The following is a 15460-nucleotide window of genomic DNA, read 5'->3' as shown; positions in this document are numbered from 1 at the left end:
CCCCGTTCAGGACGTTCCCTCAGCACCCCCAGACGACATGCAGACTGCTGATAGGCTCCTTCCCCAGGGTGTTATCGACGCCAGGTTGGGTACTGATGCATTTCTTCATTTGGAGCAGGGAGAGTATGCGACTTATCGTCACACATACTTGATGCCTTCGTTGACGGGAGTCCGAACCCCGATGAGGAGATCCGCTGGTATGCCCTCATCGGGCCGGGCTCGGGCCGTGGACGTCTCTTCCACTAGCAGGGCTGGTACATCCAGAGGTGGGGATGGATTGGTTCCCCTGATTCTTTCGACTCATCATCGTCCTGGGTGGCCAGACATGCCAACCGAGTTGACGGGATGACAATTCGGGACTCCCTACTCGATTCCGATAGAGCCTTTCATGTCTGACCACAGATATGTCAGAGATCCTGATTCGCCGCCAGTATGCTTTACAGCTTTGATTTATCACTCAGATACTTGGACATTCATTCCTTTACTGATATTTTGCATTTGTATCTGCAGCCTCCGGTCGAGTATATGGATGAGATGCTCGGGATGATGGCCGCACTCGAGGGCATGGTCTTATGGAGGGAGGCACAGTTGTCCATCATGGGTGTCCAGGTACTCTTTAATTTTCTCGCATTTATCATACTTCCGATGACATGCTGAATTTGATCATTTCACAGCATTGGTAGGTTGCTTGTGTAGAGCACATCTGACACACACCACATTCATATACTATATCTGCATGCACCCCCATTTCATGTAGTTTGCTTGCATCTGTATCTGATACACACATTTGAGCTGATGTATTCAAACTGCACTTTTTATTTTCAGATGCCTCCAGTATATCAGCCACAGACCGGGCCATCCAGGCCTTCTCGGGGAGCCGGGCCATCTCGGCTTTCTCGCGGGGCCAGGAGAGGGGAGTCGTCCCACAGACGCAGAGCACATATCGTAGAGGAGGAGCCCGATGAGGACAAGGAGGAGGAGGAGACTGCAGATCGTCAGTCAGAGACATCTGCTGACAGAGAGGAGGGTTCCGAACTTGGTTCCGGGAGTGGAGGGGAGGCTGAAGAGGATCCTGAGGATGACAGTTTCGACTCAGATGGTGCCGGTGGTGCAGAGCATGTTCCGCAGAAGAGGATGAAGAGGGCCTCTTATTCCTGCTCTTGAGAGCAATGGTGCAGCTGTTTCCTGCTTTATTTACCTTTTTACTAGTAGTTGTAGCACATTGTACAATATTAGGCAGTTTTATTCTCTGTAAAACTTGTACCTTTGTTGTAAAATGTTGTAACAAAAGAAGCGTGATGGAATGAAACAGTTTTTTGAAAAAGTGTTGTACTTTATATTCTCAGCATCGCATCGCATCGCATCATTTTGCACAAAAATGAGATTGAACGGTAAATGTGCATTGTGTATTTGCCAAGTCAGGTAGCGAACCGACACGACAAACTAAACAACCTAACTTACTAAGAAACAACAAAACCTCAGCAAGTTTACAACTCGATAAGCAAAACATAACAAAACTGATTAAACAAGGAGTAACAACGTTGACAAACAAAACTCGACAGCTCGACAAAACTTAAAAACTCGATAAACAAGGCGATCCAACAAACAAAACAACAACTCGATCAGCAAAACAATAACTTGATAATCAAAACAATGACTTGATAAGCAAGACTTAACAACAACTCGATAAACAAGGTGTATTTCGGACGATCTGGGCGACAGAACGCATCCAAAACTGAGGAAAACTCGCGCCTTCAACACTCCTGATACATGGAAATGCTAGGAACTTCCTTCTAGAGGGTAGAATAAGGCCAAAGACACAGATTGCAGCATGGCCGGCCACCTTTGGGAGCTGGCCGACCAACTTTTTGCATTTGAGGGGAGGGGGGTGGCCGGTCAACCAGAAAAGGTGGCCGGCCGGCCACTTAGCTCAGCAACCACCAGTTTTTCGACATGTGTCCCCCCGAACAGTGCCTTATCCCCTTTAAAGGTCCTAGCTCCGTGGCTCATTCATTTCATCTCAGTTTTGCACCAAAATGGAAGCGTTTCTCGTCAAAAATCTCACAGCTTGGATTACTTCTTTAGATGGCTCGGAAAAGCTGAACTTCCGGGGCTTTGGCTTGAATGCACTATTCACGCTGAGTCGTACGCCGCTACACCTTCCCTTCCTTCATGCCTCGGCAAGGTTTTGGAACTCGGTAACACATGTCTTTAGCTTCGGCGGGCAAGAGGTATGTCCAACTTTCGAAGATTTTCAAGCTTTGATGGAATCTGAAAGTTATGAAGAGATCTTGCCTCTGTTTCGCTTTGGTCCTGCCCAAGCTTTAGGGCGGATGTGTGGAGTCACCACGCATGATGCTCGGTCTCTGATCTGTAATGGGGAACTAGACATCCTCAGATTGATTTATCGCTTTTCTGACACCGGTGACCGTGGCGACCATCATTGGCAAGGTTTCCGACAATATGCCCTTTGCTTGTGTATGCTATTTCACTTTCTACTTGCGTCGGGCTTTGGTGGATCTAGCATTCGCCTGATTGAAGTTGCTCAAGGCTTGAAGGATGGAAAGAGTTGTATTGCAATGACATTGGCTGAGACGCTGACGGGCTTGGATGTTTTCCATTGTCGGGAGACGACCAGATTTGCGGGGAGTCCACTGTTGCTGCAGGTAATGTTTCCCACCCAATCTTACATATGTATTGCTCACATCACTCGGCCCTCAGGCTCGATTTTTCTCACAAAACCCTTGTCTTACTTTTCTCTCATCGTACATCTCTCTATTCTGCATTCTCTCATTTTTCATCTCTCCCCAGGTATGGTTGATGGATAAATTGCAGGTTATGGACTCTTGCCCAGCCTACTTAGCTCACGACTACTTCTTCCGACAACGCCTAGTTGATGCCCTTGATGAGGGATGGTGGTTCAACTGGATGTGCAATTTGTCTGCAGATCGCATCGCCTGGCGCTGCCATTGGCTCAATCTCCCGGCAATGAACTATAGCATGTCCGGGCAGACCGGGATCCAGTTGGTTGGTCTGACTCACTGTGTATTCTATTTTTCGTTCCGGTTCCAATGCCAGTTCGGTCATGATCAGACTTGTCCACCAGAGGGGATAGAGTATCTGGCTTCATTCCCGGTTCGAGGTGCACAGCTTGCCCGATATGCCATGGCATGGAGGACGAGAGAACTTCTGACCCCCGCTTCCTCTTTCAGTTATACTTTGTCTGACGAGTGCTTGGATTGGCTCAATGAAGAGGCACAGATTGGGCCTAGCTTGGCATCAGAGGCTTCGACCAGCTCTGGGAGGGGGCGTAGGAACACCTGACTTGACTATGCCCTGGATTTATTGCTTTATTAGTACTTTCAAGTTTTTCTTTATGAATGTAATAAAAAGCAAATTCGATTGTATGCAAGAGTAGGAGAACTCTGTTTTGAAATCAATGAAATTGAAGGTTGTGGTACTGAAAATTTTTCGCTTTGGTCTAAAAATGGTCTTAGTTATAAGAAGATTATTTGAACAAAGTCAACTTTTATTAAAACTTTTCAAAATCATTTTCGATATGGATCAGAACTGGACACGCCTGAGATCTATCACTGAGATGCACAACCCCAGATCCATGCAACTGGAAAGTTGTCCCTAGTCTGAAGAGTACCACGACACTGCATGGCAACGGAAAGTTGCCCCTAGTCTGAATAGCACTGCACTGGAGATTACAATCGAAGCCCTTAAATGCTGATAGACAAAGATGACTGAGATGATCAAATGGACAGAGTTGATCGGGGAAAAGTTTATGGCTGAACTTCAGGATGAAGTTGCCTACGTATCCCGATGATGGGAATCAAGCCTTACACAGTTCAGGCTTAGGTTCACTTGAGTATTTTCACTCTCCTTTTACGCTCTAACTTTTGCCAAGGCCGCCCTTTGCGGGTTTTCAACCTTGCGAGCTCAATTTTTATATTTTCTAATTTTTTTTTATGCTCTAACTTTTGCCTAGGTCGCCCTTTCGAGTTTTCGGCCTAGCGAGCCTCTCAGGGGTAATATTTCTTCAACTTGTCCATGTTGATCGGTTGGGAGAACTCTAGGCCACCTAGATCCATCAGAACCACAGCTCTACCTGACCAGATAGATTTGATGATGTAGGGACCAGTCCAATTGGGTCTGAACTTGCCCCTTGGGTCGTGGATGGGAGCTCGGTTGTCCTTGAGCACCAAATCTCCTTCCTTTAGATTCCTGGACTTAACTTTCTTGTTGAAAGCCCGGGCAATTCTGCGCTGATAGCCTTGAACATGGTACAGTGCTTTCAGTCTTCTCTCATCAAAGAGCATGAGTTCCTTAAACCTGCTCTGCTGCCAATCTGCTTTGGTTATTTGACACTCAGCCAATACTCGCAATGACGGAACCTCAATCTCGATAGGTAGAACGGCCTCCATCCCATAAACCAATGAATATAGAGTCGCTCCGGTAGAAGTTCTAATGGAAGTCCTGTAGCCCCACAGAGCAAACGGCAGCTTATCTGGCCAATCCCGGTAGGTTTCCACCATCTTCTGCAGTATGTATTTGATATTCTTGTTGGCGGCCTCGACCGCTCCGTTGGTTTGCGGCCGGTATGTGGATGACTTATGAAAAGCCACGTTGTATTTCTCCAACAAGTCAATCACTTCCTTCTTGAAGTGGGAACCGTTATCCGAAATAATCTCGTTTGGGACCCCGCAGTGGCAGATGGTGTTGTTTCTGATAAACTTTGCAACGTGCGACGCCTTCAACACGGCATATGATTGGGCCTCGACCCACTTCGTAAAGTAATCTATCGCGACCAGGATGAACTCATGTCCATTCGACCCCTTCGGAGTGATAGCCCCGATCACATCAATTCCCCAAACTGAAAATGGCCATGGCAAAGTCATGTTGTACAGTTTCGACGGTGGGATGTTCATGCGGTTTCCATGGATCTGACACTTGTGGCATCGCCGAACAAAATCGATACAATCCTCCTCCATAGTGGACCAGTAGTAACTCTATCTGAGGATCTTCCGTGCTAGCATTACTCTGTTCATATGCGCACCGCATTCTCCTCCATGGATGGCCTCCATTAGGCGCTTCGATTCTTCGACATCGACACACAGCTTATGCATTCCCAAATGACCTCTCTTATACAGTTTACCCCCACAGATGATGAACTGAACGGTCATTCTTCTGATTGCCCTTTTATCCTTGGCATTTACCCCTGGAGGATATGCTTCCTTCTCCAAGAAATTCCAAATGTCATAATACCAAGGGTTTTCATCCTGAACCTCATCTATAGCAGCGATCGACTCATAGGCTGGCGCAAATTTCTGGTCAATGATGACTGGACGCATCTGGATTTCAAACGGGATGTCTATCATGGAAGATAGAGTTGCTAAAGAATCTGCGAACCTACTGTTCTCTTTTGGGAGATAAGCAAAGTTTAGCTTTTCAAATCGAGGAATTAACAAGTCCAAGGTCTAGTGATCCATCATCATCTTTTCTTCTTTGACTTTCCAGTCTCCTTTTGCTTGAGACACAACAAGGTTCGAGTCACCGATGACGTCCAATCGTCTTGCCCCTAATTCCAGGGCTGCTTCTAGACCGGCAATGCATGCCTCATATTTTGCTTCGTTGTTCGAGACTTTGAACCGGAGTTTGAAGGCTAGAGGGATACGGGAATTGTCAGGTGCTATCAACAATACTCCTATCCCATACCCATATTGATTTGATGCTCCGTCAAAGTACATTGTCCAATATTCGTCGTCAATGTGCAAAATGACTTCATCTGGGAATAAGTACTCAACTGCTTCACCTCCTTCGACTAGATGATCGGCTAAGAACTCTGCTACTGCTCTTCCCTTGACTGACTTGCGTGTTACATATTTTAGATTGAATTTGGAGAGCAACAGCAACCAACGAGCTAGCCTACCCGTAAGTGCTGGTTTCTCGAAAAGATATTTGATGGGATCGAGTCGTGAAACCAACATTACGGAGTGAGCTAACAGGTAGTGCCGTAGCTTCCTGGTAGCCCATACCAAAGCTAAGCAAGCCTTCTCCAACGGTGTGTAGCGAGTCTCATACTCTAGCATCTTCTTGCTCAGATAGTAGATAGCCCTTTCCACCTTGTCCACTGATTCTTGTGCGAGCATACAGCCCATTGTGGTCTCAGTCACTGAGAGGTACAATATCAACAGTTTTCCCGACTCTGGTGGTGACAACACGGGCGGGTTCTGTAAATATTCCTTGATCTGTTCAAAAGCAGCTTGGCATCGACCGTCCCATTGGAATTTCTTGCCTTTCTTCAGGAGACTAAAAAGTGGTTCACAAGTCAAGGTTAATTTTGAGATAAACCGTCTTATGAATTGCACTTTACCCAGAAAGCCTCGCACTTCCTTTTCAGTCCTTGGTGGTGGCATTTCTAAGATGGCCTTGATTTTTGAAGGGTCAACCTCGATGCCCCTTTGTGTAATCAAAAACCCCAGCATTTTTCCCGCTGTAACACCGAACGTACACTTCTGAGGATTTAGCCACAACCGAAATTCTCTGATCCTTTGAAAGAACTTTTGCAAGGCGGTGTAGTGGCCCTCTCTTTCTTTGGACTTGACAATCATGTCGTCCACGTATACCTCAACCTCTTTGTGGATCATATCATGCAATATTGTAGTCGCGGCCCATTGATATGTAGCTCCAGCATTCTTTAACCTGAATGGCATCACTCTGTAGCAGTAGGTCCCTCACGGGGTGGTGAAAGTAGTCTTCTCCTGGTCTTCGGGTGCCATCACTATCTGATTATAGCCTGAGAAGCCATCCATGAATGAGAGCAAAGCATGCCCCGCTGTGAAGTCCACTAACTCGTCAATATGTGGCAAGGAAAAGTCATCCTTCGGACTAGCTCTGTTCAAATCCCTGAAATCCACGCATACCCTGATCTTGCCATCCTTCTTCGGCACTGGGACGATGTTGGCCAACCAAGTCGGGTATTCGAATACCAGCAGGAAGCCTGCGTCGATTTGCTTGGTGACCTCTTCCTTAATCTTGAGAGCCCAGTCGGGGTGGATCCTCCTGAGTTTCTGTTTAACGAGTCGGGCCTCGGGGTCAAGAGGTATCCAGTGCTGTATTATCTCAGGATCGATTCCAGGCATGTCTTCGTAGGACCACGCAAAAACATCTTTGAAATCTTTTAATAAAGCGACTAAGCGCTCGCGTTCCTCCGAAGATAACGTGGACCTGATCTGGACCAGCCGCGGGTCCTCTTCAGTACCAATATTCACTGTAGTGATTTCATCAACTATGGGTTTAACAAATCTTTCCTGCTCTTGTTCAATTAAGCGTTGCAAAACCGGAGGAATTTCATCCTCGTCGTTTTCATCAAAATTTTGAAAGTCTGAGTTAATGCAATAAATCAAGGGCACAGAAAAGTACTCAGAAACCACAACTACTTGATTCTCATTAAGCACATCCAAATCGTCCGATTCTTCGGTTACAACAGACTCAAAAGAAAAAGAAAAAGACGACCTGGACAAGACTGTGGCATCCGAGTTATCATCGCCAGGAATACCAGACTCAGACTCAGTCGAGCTGGGACCTGATTCCGACTCACAAGACTCGGTGGAATCAGATTTCGGCTCACTACCTGACTCGGTGCTGCTGGACAAAAACCCCTTTTCATACTGCCAAATAAGAGAGGGTGCGATTGATGCATCCAAAATAGTTGTTGGCAGGCCCGCAGCTGTTCCATTCCCGATCACGCATACCGAGAAGTTAATCCCCAAGCACTCCTGGTCGATCGGAGGATCTGAAAGTAGACACGCTAGCGCTACCCCCATTTCAAGTTCGGTGTCCTCAGACTGCACTTTCTTACACTGCTCAACCTCAGCTGATGGGTCTGTCTGCTCTTCGACAACGTCATCCCTGGATACTTACAGGTCGAAGAAGATCTCAAAACCAGGCACGCACTTCCTCTCCGCGTTTAGCCATGGCTCTGGGAAGCCACAAAATGGAAAGTCCTCCCCCTCCCGGACGAAGCGTCCGTTTAGGGTACCCTGAATGGGCCTATGCATCAACTCGAAAGGCTTCCCTGCCTTCCTTGCTCTGGCTCTCCCAGCCATCTCTTTACCCTTCCTCACCCAGTCCTCTTTGGTGGGCAGATAACCCAAGCCAAAGGTATGCGGATTGTGCGGCACTTCGGCCAATGCTGCGACGCCCTTCCGGCCGCTCTTTCCCAATCCCATCCTGGGGATGTGTTAAAGCTTGTTCATGAGGTATACAGATTGAGCACTGACATACACTTCCTCATTAACAGCCATGATGTTCTGCACAATTCGGGCCTCAGCCAAAGTAAACCCTGATAAGAACAAATTCTCCGTTCCATGTTCGATTTCCAAGACTGGTGTAGACACTTCCGACGGCGGATGGATTGACAAATTCCCAAAAACAATAGCTACCCCTTTCCCGTGAGGGTACTTCAACATCTGATGCAAGGTGGAAGAGACTGCCTTGACCTGGTGCAACCACGGTCGCCCCAAAAGTAGGTTAAAGGTTGCGGGAACGTCCAAGACATGGAATTCAATGTTGTGTTGTCCTGGACCAACCTGGGTCTGAATTTTGACAGTCCCCATCACCTCCCTGCTTGTATTATCATAGGCTCTGATCACTTGAGTAGTTGGCACGAAGTCCGCGGGCTTTAACCCGATTGCATATGCCGTCCTTGACAGGCACACGTTAATAGCAGATCCCGTGTTGACAAGAACCACTGGTACCCATTTGCCTCTACATTCCACCGAGATGTAGAGAGGTTTGTTGTTATTTGCGCCTTCAGGCGGTAGTTCTTTGTCAGAAAAGGTCAACATCGGGGAACCTCCTCCCGGAAAAACCAATCCAACTAGCTGCTCTGGTGTGGTGTCTATAGAAAGCTTGGCCTTGTCCATGGCTGAAAGGACAGCCTGCTTGTGTACTCGTGATGCCATAAGCAGTCCCCAAATGGAGATGTCTTCTTGTATCTTCTTTAACTGCTTCAGTACAGCCTCTTCTTCGATTTGCTTTTCTTTTTGTCTCTCAGCTTCCTTATCCTTTCCGGATGGCTCTGGCTGGTCTAGGTACGGGGGCTTAAAATACCGCCCACTTCTTGTCATATGATCGACCTCGCCGATATACCAGGTGTCGTCTGGCTGATTGCTCCCCTAATCCTCGTCTGTATGGGCAAGACATAAATCATCGTCTTCCCACCACATTCCCTCGGCGGCCGACAGACACCTGTCCGGCCGCAATATGATCGTACTCGCAGTACCTTCAGCCCACATGCCCGCAGCATCTTCTATTCCTGTGCCCACAGCACTTTTGGCCCCTTCACAGGCTTTTTCCTTCCCGATTCTCTCAGAATCCCACAACGTTTCTTGTTCTGACTGCATCAGTGCAGTTTGTGGTTCAACTTTCTCTACATCCACAATGCTCAAGTCCCGAGCGAAATTCTTCATACCGGCGCTCTCCGGCAATGTATTCTGATTTTCGGCCCTTCCGGCCACAATTGATACTCTCGCCCCTGCCAGGCCCTGTTCTGGTTGGAACTCTTTCACAATATCCGGTTGATCATCCAGCCATCTTGTGACCTCTGCCGATTCCTCATAATCAAACCAGTTGACTGCCGCGCCCCTTGATTCTTGGTCATTGAAAAACTGTAGGTTGGCAAAGTCTTCTTCTACAGCCGCCACGTCATCTGTTCCCTGCTCAAATTCGTCCCCTCAGATCATGCACAGCTCTGCCCTCTCTATCAATTCAACACTTGGCTCAAACTGTCCTGCTGGTAGAATGTAATCACTTGGATCGTAGGCTTTCCCAGCGACACTCCCAAACTGCTCAAACCTTGGTTGAGTAATTCCATCCTCCTCTGAAATCTCCTCTGCTCTGTCTTCGACAGTCACCACCATTGGCTCGGGTTGGGTTCTGGAGATGTCTAACATGCACAAAAAGTCAGTGCAGTCAGGAAGGAGCACCTCCGGCTTAGGTAGATGGGAAGGAGTGATATAGATACTAGGATCGTAAGACACGACCCCAGTTTGGATAAAATTGACTCTTTTGGGAGGTGGAGCTTGGTTGTGTGTAGGGAATGGGTTAGTTGTGACATTGGATTTTTCTGGAGGTAGAATCACCTGTTTGTCAATGAGATCTTGAATCTCATGACGCAGTCGGAAACATTGGTCAGTGTCGTGACCATGTTGTTGGTGATACGCGCAGTATTCGGCTGGGTTGTGAGAGGGGGGAAGTGGGTTTGGTAGTGGCCTCGGCTCCAAGGGTTTTAGATGCCCTTTCCTGATTAATACCCCCAGAGCCTTGGATAGGGGCATATACAATGGGGTGAAGTTTCTTTGGTCTCTGGGTGGGTACTTGGTGGTTTGAGTGTTACTTCCGGATGCACCGGAGAAAGGTGTGGCTGCCATGGGTCTTGAAAGAGGAGGGGAAATGGTGGTGACCATGCTTGCCTCCGAAGTCCTTGTAGTTGCAGCGCCACTCGGGCCTGCACTGTTGTTGCAGTTAAAGGTTCTTCTGGGCTGTTCCTTATCCTGGTCAATCAGACCCTATTTCATTGCATCTTCAATTTGTACCTCCATCTCATGCAGATCAGAAAAGGTTGGGAAGGGGAGTACAATCATCTTTTACATCAGTTTTGGCTGGAGAGTGCGCACAATCATCCTGATTTGGTCCTTGTTAGTAGGCCTCAGGGTCATCATTGAAGCCTTTGCCCTCCATCGAGTTACAAAATCCGAGAAACTCTCTTTGTGCTCCTGCCTTGTTGTTTCGAGATCACGAGTTGTAATCTCAATTTGGGTGTTGTAAGAGTATTACGCAACAAAGGCCTCGGCCATTTCATCCCAACTCCGCTTGACATCATCCTCCAACTTCGCATACCAGATAACGGCCACGCCTGACAGGGTCCGGCCGAATAGCGAAAGCCTCTAGGGTCTGGTGAGGCCCATTAGCCGTAATATATCTGAGAATAGCCGGAGGTGGACCATGGGATCACCAGATCCGTCAAAGCGATCGATCTGCGGCATTTTGAATCTATCCGGCAACGTTACAGCCACGTCGGTATATCCGTCCTCGATATCCGGGATAGCCTTTCAGCGGCATTTTTTGAATAGCTTCTCGAGCTTGCTCAATTTCAGCGCTGTATGGTCTACCTCGAACTCAAATGGAGAGTCCGGTTGATTGACAGGCGTAGGTGCCTTAGATAGCTGGGGCAGAATTGGGGGCGGAGCTGGCCCCGTTGGTATGTCCGTATCTACCTGGACATTTGGTGCCTCCTCGGGTGCTGGGATTCTCGGTGGGGGACGAACCGGGTGTGAAGCGGATGCCCCGGTTTGTTGTTGCAGCCTGGCAATTAATTCTGCTTACTGGGCCATGACCTCGGCCTGTTGTTTGGCAAACTCATCCCGGCGAACAGCGTCCTGCTGCATGGCTCTCATGGTCTCTTGCATCTGACGTATCATTTCCTCAACTCCTGTCGGTGCCGCCATACTGCCCTGATTTGTCTGAACTATTGGCAGGTTTATTTCTATAGCAACAATTGGGATCTCAATCTGACTGTCCACTATGTGGTAATCCACTGCTCTGGCAACCTTTGCCCGGATACACTGCGTTTCCTTAGTCTTTGCCTGATAACCGGGGGTAGAGAGTGAAACACTGGCTGTCCGTCAACCAGATCCTCGGATCCGTTGAGTCGGCGACCTCTTGTCCAGAGTGCTTGGGGAATATCTACTTGGTCGGAAGCAATTTTGCTAAAACTGTCCCTAGTAAAAAGATAAATAAAGCGATAAAGAAATAAATAAACAGATAAACGGACAGCATATCAACTTAAAGTAAATGCACAACACACAGCTGGGTATAATCAACACACGGTCAATAAGCTGAACACACACTGTCCTCAATCACTGATCATTATCCCTGAATCACTGTCCCCAAAGACTGAACCTGATACCTGCAGATAACTGATTCTCAAACACTGACTGATGCCAGCAGGCCTGACGCCTCAAACTCACAAACTGATATATGCAACCCCTGTAGAGACACACTCTGACAGCACATAACAGATAATTGAGAGCCAAAACACCCCTATGTTGGGGGAGGGTTTCCCTGTCCTATTTTGTCAGGAGCTAGGGTTTCACTACGCACGCAGCAGTTTCAAACAACCTATATCGGGTAAGCAACCTATCCTAGTTTGGAATGGTCACTATGGATCCGAATATGCACTAGGTCGAATGGTCGAAAAGGGTGCCTCGGTAAAACCGGGGTTTGTGTTCCCATACTGGCCGAGCCCATAACCGGTCAGCCTTATGGTCATGCCTTGACAAGACAAGCCTCCGACAAACCGTTCAGGAATAGTAAATGGCAAACACAGTGTCCTAGGTGCACTAATGCAAATGCAATGCAATGCAAAGAAACACATAAGTGTAGTCAAAACAAGATATCATGAGTTTGAGTCAAGTTCTCTAATTCCCCAGCAGAGTCGCCAGAAACTGTAGACGTCCCCGAATGCCCCGGGACGACGAGTCCCGTTCTGTTCGTTTGGGGTGCACTACAAGTTCGGACTCTCAAATTGTCACGGTTCTTAATCTGAACCAAAGAGTCCAAATCCGGCAAATCGTTTTGAGAAAACAAATTTTTTGAAAGAAGTGCCAAACATGGACTGTTTTGCCAGATACAGAGTCGCCACCTAAATATTTTATTTTTGGAAAATTTAGGAAACCCTGACTCGTTGCCTAAGGCCACGTGTCTGTCATCACCAAAGTTGCCTCGGCTCGGGAACTTGGGTACGATTGGGGAAGGTCACTTCGTGAGCACCCTCGCTCGCCCGATCAAAGATCGGCCTCTACTAACCATGATATCTAGTTTGGAAAAACTTTATGCGTTCTTATTCCGGTTATTAGCCTAGATTTACTATGTGATGCGCACAGTATACAAGTATAGACTGGATCGTCTGAATTGGAACAAAACATTTCATGTTTGTTTTTTAAAGTGGTTTGATGGTGCTACCCGCAAGTAGGCTAAGACGTGGATTTGCCACCCTTGGGTGGGTTTAGAAAAACATGATTTTGCCACTATCTAGTGGGCTTAAAACTCACAGTCAATGCATTTATTCCAATTCAAAAATCCAACCTTCACCCACAGGCATTCAGGCAGTTTATATCACATAAGCACATAGCTTCATGGTAAGCATGCTATCATGGCAGTCACTCACACGCATGCAAGGATGCTAAAGCATAAAACTTACCGAGTACTCCAAGCCAAAACTGAAGCTAATTAGAAATCCATGCATGATCCTAACTATACAGAAATGCCTAATGCAACACGCGCAAAATGCAACTAAGATAGGCTCGGCTATTCTAAAGATGGCATGTGAAATGCTACAACTAACAAGTATTCAACTTGGAATTGAAATACAATGCAGTTAGTATGATGCGCCGAACCCGGTGCATGCAAGACAGATGAATGAATGCAAACATGCTATCATACTGTATGCTAATTGAAACATGCCCTAATCTAACCATCATAAGCGGGTAAATAAAAGGGAGAAAGACGTGGGGTTGGAAAACGTACATCACACACACGCACACTTATTACATTTGTGCCCTCACTCGGAGGGTCCGAATAAATAATACAGTCCCAAATGAATAAATAATACAGTCCCGAATAAATACAGAATCCTAATTAATTAACAAATTAATCTAGGAAAGCAGTAAATTGGCACGTAAATCCATGGACCGCCTCAGCTCTGTTCCAAATGATGAATGATGCATGCTCGGGTTGCCTTGTGCGGAGAATCCCTTGCGATGTCCCAGTTTGCCTCTGTTTGCCATTATTCTTGGGATGCATGCCAGGCTCCGGAAGGTTACTGATTTCTAATTTGCTGCAACAGAGAGCAACAAAGAGGCATGGCAAAGTATTTTCACATATGTATGCGTGACTACTCTTCAGGGAATGTAGTCATCGATCCTCGTGCCACCAATCACGCATATCGATGCATGATGGCCGAGGAGTCGATTTGCATGACTTAATATGAAATGAATGCACAAATAAACACAACAAGACCGAGACTCCATCATGGATAATCCGGAGTGTCGGTAACTAGGAATTGAGACACGTTCCGTCACTCGAAGTACGAAATGTCCCTCGTTTCCCGTGCTCGGGCTAACTCCTATCCCAAACACAATGCAATATGCATGACATTTACGAATGCAATTCTAACATGCAACCTAGCATACACAATGCTATGAAATGGCATACATAATGCGCGATGTAACATGGCATACACGATGCTCTAACATACAACCTAGCATACGCAATGCTATGAATTGAAATGGCATACACAATGCATAATGGACTTACACCAACATGAGTGGACCTCATCCACACTCACATTAGTGGCCATAAGATGAAAAATGACACTCGAGATGCGTGCACACATGCATGCAAACCGAGGACCGATCCTAAGGCACAAATGCCACTCTAACAAAGCATGGCAAGGCACAAAATATGTCATACAAACATGAAAATTCCAGCACTAAAATATGATGCTAAACAGCCCCGAAACATGGCAATATGGCACCCGATGCACGAGATGAACCCCGAAACTCAAAACTAGGCATACGCAATGACCTATAGCTATACAAAGCATGCATTATTTGATCATGAAGTATGAAGACAGAGCCAAGGCAGTCCCAAAACATGGACATTTTCAGTTCAAAGCATGGCCAAAAGATGCTAGCAAGATGGGCTAAAATAGCATGCAATTTTGACTAGCAAACATGGTTTACATAGCAAGTATAGGATGCACATGGAATCTCACCAAACCAGAAAAAATCAGTGAATAAAACATGTGAAAATAGGCCCAAATAACCACTGATATGCAACCATGGCATGCAAAAATGATGAGTTACTTTAGAGGGCCATGCAAGGAGTCATTAAGCACATGCAAGATAGACATTTGGCATGGAATAAAAAACTATGAAAATCAAATATGGTAGTCCCAAAACTCACCAAATTGACCCTAGAAAGTGACTCCAAAGCATACAAGATAGGGTCTCTTTGGAAGGCTAAAATGACCACCAAACAAGTCAAGGTGAGAGGGGGTCACCCCCCTCTGATTTGGAAGTTCAAAACAGTGTCTTAGCCACTGAAAATCCACTGGATTTCAGTGGCTAGAAGTCCAAACAAAGCATACAACAAGGGCTTAGGTGTAAGGCTCAAAATAGGAGACAATCAAGCATACAAGGAAGCATATGACCTCAAAAAAAAATTGAACCTTAAACAAACTTTAAGATGAGATTAAAAAAAGATATTTTTCAGTTTATTACAACTCTCAAAAACAAACACAAGTAGGGCTAATCTATCATGCAAAAATGACCCTAAAAGAGAGAATAGAGACAGGGGATAGCAGCTGGCCTCAAATAGTGAAGATCCC

Source organism: Camellia sinensis, chromosome 3, assembly GCF_055761805.1.
Source record: "Camellia sinensis isolate YWXY chromosome 3, ASM5576180v1, whole genome shotgun sequence".
NCBI lineage: Eukaryota > Viridiplantae > Streptophyta > Magnoliopsida > Ericales > Theaceae > Camellia > Camellia sinensis.
This window is presented reverse-complemented; position numbering follows the sequence as displayed.